This window comes from Desmodus rotundus, chromosome 3 (genome assembly GCF_022682495.2).
Source record: "Desmodus rotundus isolate HL8 chromosome 3, HLdesRot8A.1, whole genome shotgun sequence".
In the NCBI taxonomy this organism is placed as follows: domain Eukaryota; kingdom Metazoa; phylum Chordata; class Mammalia; order Chiroptera; family Phyllostomidae; genus Desmodus; species Desmodus rotundus.
In genome coordinates this window covers 133,464,157-133,470,175 of record NC_071389.1, presented here as the reverse complement: position 1 = coordinate 133,470,175, position 6,019 = coordinate 133,464,157, and positions in this window count along the sequence as shown.

Genomic DNA, 6,019 nt, shown 5'->3' with positions numbered 1-6,019 from the left:
ATAAAGAAATAGTTTATGGTTCAATGTAAGTCTCATCAGTTTAATTATTAAAACTTCTACACTCTTGTCTGTTATCTAAATTTAATGGCTGGCTATAATTCAAAAGGTGTATTGGGGTATAGAAGAGGGATAGCAGTTAAAAAACCTTTCAGGGTATTCATTTGAAATTACAATTTTATATGCATCAGAAATCCCATTCTACAATATTTTAAATAGTCCTTTCAGTTACAACAGACCTACAGAACTACACATTGCAGATGTTAGGTATTTTTCTTATATGCCAATAGTTTCCTTTAAGAATACCATCAATATTTTCAGAAACAAAATATTACTAATGTAAGTATCAGAAAACATGTCATATTATTTCATATCAATATTTGTGGAAATGGATGAGAACAGAATATACAAAAAGGGAAATTGATTCTATTTTAAAACTGATAGATAAAAGTACGTGTGTTCTGCAAATTAAAATCATTCTTTTAAGAGATTTTTTAAAAATAGGTCCTGTATAAGGTAACAAATGCAGCCCTGGCTGGTGTGGCTCAGTGGATTGAGTGCCAGTCTCCTGGGGGCATGCAAGACGCAACCACACACTGATGTTTCTATCCCTTATTTTCTCCCTCCTTTCCCCTCTCTCTAAAAATAAAATAAATAAAATCCTTTAAAAAAAGATAACAAATGCAGGTAGTACACTTTTTAAAACCCTACACCAAATTATCTGTAGAACGCGCATAGTTAACAATATCTTTACAAACCAAAGAATTGCTCGATTCTGGCATTTCATCTGAAGACAAAAAATAACTAAATAAACCCACCAGATTATTCCATTAATGCAGTTTAAAACTCTTTTATGTTGAGTTGTTGACCCCTCTGGACTAAATTATCTAGATCTTTTCCTTCTAAACTAAAACAACCAACTTCCCTCAGCTATAAATATTAAAAGCCATTTTAAATGTATTTTTAACTGAGAGTTATTTTATATACATTGCCAAATACCTAGGAATTTCCACATTGCTGGTTGATTGATGCTTTATTAAAATTGAAGCCAAGTGATTTTTCATTTCAAATCTGCTTACATTAGTCAGGGTTCTCCAGAAAACCAACAGGGGGAGATTGTGAGAGAGAACAGGAAAACAGGGTGGGGGAGAGATTTTAAGAAATTGGTTTAGCCCTGGCTGGTGTGGTTCAGTGGATTGAGCGCCAGCCTGCAAACCAAAGGGTCACCGGTTCAATTCCCAGTCAGGGCACATGCCTGGGTTGTGAGCCGAGCCCCCAGTAGGGGCTGCATGAGAGGCAAACACACACTGATGTCTGTTTCTCTCCCTCTCTTTCTCCCTCCCTTCCCCTCTGTCTAAAAACAAATAAATAAAATATTTTTTTAAAAAAGAAATTAGTTTACCTGATGTGGCAGCTACCAAGTCTGGAATCTGTAGGGCAAGATGGCAGGATGGAGACTCAAGTAAGACGTGCTATTGTGGTTTTGAGTTTGAAGCCTAGAAAATAAGACGTAATTTCTATTTTGCAATCTGAAGGCACTAATCTTTCTTCAAGAAATCTGTCTTTGCTCTTAACTGAGTGAATGTGGCCCACCCACATTACTGCAATATCTAGACTAGTGTTTGACCAAAAACTGGCCACCATAGTCTAGCCACATGTTCACATAAAATTAACACTGCTATTTGATATCGTGTACAGAGTCATTGCCTTTTTAGTAAACTATTGCTATTTAACTATTGCATTACTAAAATTTTAATTCATAACTGCTCCTTAACCAGCAGTTTCGAATAGCTGTAAGTAAATTGACATATACGGAATACACTTTTCTATCTTGTGTTGTCTTCATGGATTTTCAATTAAACTTTTTCATTAATAATTAAAATATCCTCTGATTTTTTTAATATAATTACTCCCTTACCTCTTCAGTCTCCTTGTTCATGCAAGCATGTACAAGTTCCTCTTATTAGATTATTGAAATTCTACAGACCACATGAAAACTGAATTTTTACAGAATTATATTCTCTGATTTTGAAGAAATATTTGTCAGAGTATTAAATTGACCCTTCTACAGGAATGTGCTAGAAGTGACAGTTCTCAGAAAATGGGGTGTCTATTTGCAGAGAGTTCTACCTACACTTAAGCTGTGAGCAGAGGCTGGGCAGGTGGGGGGCCTCTGCCTTACTAGTGGAGTTTCCCTTCATTGGCAAAAAGAAAAAAATTTGGACCAAGGAGATACCTTCCCTATTTCTTTGATCCTAATGACAGACCCTTGGCAGGATGATGAGGTATTTTGGGAGGCCTGGTATCACTTGGAATTCTTTTATTCTGAAGAGATCTTACTCTTAATAGTCACAGTAAGTAACCCTCCTATTTCACTCACAGTGGATTTATTAGACAAACTGCTCTGGGCTTGACCTCTTCAAACAAAGGAAGGCAGTTAACTCAGGGTTTGGGCAGTGCAATTTTCTAGAGAGCCTTTTGTCCTACTAGACTATGTTTGAAATTCCCAGAAATTGCCTAATTGCTTGGAGATTAAGTGATCAGACTTGTCAGTGTTAGCAGGGCCTGACTTATCCCATTCTTAACACTTAGGCAGGATGGAGAAGAGATGGTTTAAAGTAGTCCCTGTAGCTCCAGCCAGGTGGCCCAGTTGGCTGGAGCACTGTCCCACACACCAAAAGGTTGCAGTTGATTCCCAGTCAGGGCACATATCTAGGTTGTGGGTTTGAACCTTGGTCCAGGCACCTACAGGAGGCAACCGATCAATGTTTCTGCCTCACACAGATGTTCCTCTCTCACATAGATATTTTTCTTTCTCTCCCTTCTTCTCTCTCTAATACATATTTTTCCCTGTAATTTTTATGCACCCCTATCAGTTAAAGAAATATATTGCTGAGTGACCTACAGTCCTGATTTGCCTAGGACAGAGGGGTTTCCCAGACCATAGGAAAACACAGTAAACCCAAGGCATTCCCTAAACAAACCAGGAAGTTGGTAACCCTAACTCTGAACCAAAAGTATAGATGTAGCACCAATTACATGTATTCTGTATAGTTTTATAATAGAGCAAAGTATGCAAAAATTAAACCTAAAAAGATGAGATAAGATGAATTTTAAAATAAGTGTGAAATAAACATTTATGCCAGGAAAATGATAATCAAATGATTGATATTGTTTGCTTGTACTTGCATCTATACAACTACAATCTGCAACATCTTTTCAACTATTTGGCAAGGCATGATAATTTTGTGATGCTCGGCTTCGTTAAAACTAGGTAATGTAATCTGCATAAATCTACCCGGACTGACACACTGCAGCACAGGAAACAATTAAATCCCATAATCACCACTCCCCGTGGAACTCCCATTTCCCCTCAGGAAAGTGTACTCCCCGGTGTGTACAGCTGGAGTTGTACACACTGGGTTTGCTCCTTGCAGCTAGTGAGACCACTGTCATAAGAATAATTTAGTAAGTATGTACTGAGAATGCATAACATGTCTGGCAAAATGCCAAGTGTTAAAAATGTATTTTAGTTCTTGTAAATATAAGTGAAAATGAGGTAGAATTTATTAACACTATTAATTTGAAAATACCTAATAGTAAGTAATGTTTTCAACGTACCAAGCAATAAGTGCTTCACATATAATAATCCTCTCGATAATTCTGTGAGATAAATGCTATTACTTTTTATTTCTTGAACTACTAGCAGACTTAAACACATTTTCATAAACTGAACTCATATTTACAAATATATTTTTAGGAGTAATTAAGATAGTCTGGGAGAATGCTGTCCTTTTGGGGAAGATTTCTAGGAATTGCTGCATACATATTACCTTACCGAATAAATACTGAGCTCAAGAATATTAGAGTAATGAAAATTTAGGGGTCAACATTTCATGTAAATATTCCCAGATTTATATTTGACTTTATGGTTTTGACTTTGGGACAGAGGCAAACTGCTGGGTAGCTCCTGAGACTACCTTTCACCACATTATTTTGTCCTTTTTTTGTCCCTGTTCACCTCCTTCATTTTATTTTTCTAATGGTGCTGTACATTTCCTTAGGAATTTTAAATTTTTCTTAAGTATATGAATGGCACGTTATATTTTAATAAAGTTCATCTTCCTGTTGGTAGGATAGGTAGTGAACTAAGGCAGGGAGGAGGAGGGAGACACATTTCACCTGCTGACTCAGCAGTCCAGAGCCCGGTCCAGTGAGACTGCCATGGGCTCCAAACGTCCCAAGTGGGGGTTAGCACAGGAGAAGGGGAGTCCCCCAGACTCTTTGCTGGGAAAGGGGGCCTCTGTAGCAATTTCACTAATACACAGAGCCTTTCCTAGCTGCGAAAGAAATCCTTTGTAGCTGTACATTATTCCCAAGGTTTAGAAGGTGGGGGGGAGGACCCAGAAATTGAGTAAAGTATATAGCCCCTGAACGCTGATACAGCTGAGTGCCCATTTACAGCCTCAGCTCAAGTGTATAGAACAAACTTACTAACAACTTTATTTCCTCTGTATGTGGGGCATTCGGACTAGCTGGGCGCCTGCTTGCGGCTTTGTGATCGTAGGTGCTTCATAAGGAAACTTGCTGTCTCATTTCCACTGTGTGAGTTTATCTTTCCTTTGAATTTGTCTCTTGCAAGTGAGACAAGAATTGAGGTGGATGGGGAGTCCCTCCCTGACTCAGGTCTCCCCCATTAACATTCCCACTTTTTCTCAGTTTTTCCATCTGTAAAATGAACATAATAATATCGGTTTTTTAAGGTTTTTGTTTTTTAAATGAGTTGGTATTTTCCAAGCATTTAAAACAGCACAGGATAGTGGTGATGATTATACAGCAATGGAATGGAACTGCCAATGAATTTTACACTAAACATGGTTTAAGTGGTAAATTTCATTACGTATATTTTATAATAAAATAAATAAAATAAAACAGCACCTGACTCATAGCAAGGATTTTTGAAATAAATTTAGCACTTACCACTTTGTATTATAACTGCTTGATGATTGGTCTGGAACACCTTTAACCAAAAGCCTCATGTGGATAGAAATATCTAGCTTGTTCAGCATTTGTAGCTCTGATGCAAAGGGGGTCCTAAAGAAATACTTGTTGAGTGAGGTGTCCAGCATTGAAATGGCCTGCCTGAGAGATGGTGGCTTCATTGTCAGCGTAATTTTTTAAGCAGAGGATAGAATGTTCACCTATCAGTGATGTGTCAGAGAATATGTCTAACACACGGGACTAGTAAAAGTGTCTAAAATTTCTTTATAATCTAAGAGTCCATTATTCTGTTTATCTCGTGCTTTACTAAAGCAATTTTCATAATCTAGGAACAGTCTCAACACAATAAAAGACTTCCGTTTCAGCACTTGCCATCTTCGCCCCTAAAGCAGGCTCTGGTCATAGCAAAGCACTCTTAGCCTTTTCCACTCTCCTGGGCAAAGTACTACACGGCTTTTCCTTTTTTTAGAATGCACTGTTTCACCTACCTGTGTTATTTGCCTTCTTGATGTCACATTTTCCAGAAAGGTTTTTTATTTTTCACATGGTATAAAAGTTACCAATTTTCTAGCTCTCTACGCAGTAAGCTACTTGGAGCAGGGTCTGTGTCTCCTCCACCGGTCTTTCTCAACCCTGTAATACATTGCCTAGTACTAAATATTTACTATATGACTTACTGCTTGAATGCAACCATCTTATGAGGTATATTGCTTTCAACTGTGTACACCATAGATAATTTTTAAAAGCGCATTTCTTTGTAGACATTTTGGCCAAGCAGTTAACAATGCTTTCTCTGTGGCAAAATTCTACCCTTGTGTCAATGATTTGAGTATCTCCTTAATTCTATCAAGCAAATGTATTACATACAAATGAGACCCCCCCCAAACAAATATGTGCTTTTATTTTGTGCCTAGAACATATAAAACTTGCTCTCTTCAAAGCAAGTTTTTGAAAGCGAAATGTTTGCAGGTAAAAAGCACAGGCTAAAATCTGCTAGAACACTAGTCAGTTTTGTCTGAAA